The sequence below is a fragment of the Cebus imitator genome, unplaced genomic scaffold, assembly GCF_001604975.1.
Source record: "Cebus imitator isolate Cc_AM_T3 unplaced genomic scaffold, Cebus_imitator-1.0 Scaffold1274, whole genome shotgun sequence".
Lineage (NCBI taxonomy): Eukaryota > Metazoa > Chordata > Mammalia > Primates > Cebidae > Cebus > Cebus imitator.
In genome coordinates this window covers 4,178-4,390 of record NW_016108589.1, presented here as the reverse complement: position 1 = coordinate 4,390, position 213 = coordinate 4,178, and positions in this window count along the sequence as shown.

Sequence of the window (213 nt, the reverse complement as noted above, 5' to 3'; positions counted from 1 at the left end):
TCCTTACCACCTTCTTAAAGAAGAGATGGAGCAGGCCCATCTGCTTCTGCCCTTTTTATAATAGCTGAAGCTAGCTGCCCTGACTACTCACCATCTGGTCTCAATTTAAAAAGATCCCCAAGGCCACAGGGCTCCTGCCTGGGGGCTTGACACCTCCCCCACATTCTTCCTGAGTCACTCCTTCTACAGCCCTGCCCCTAACCCGCTCCACAG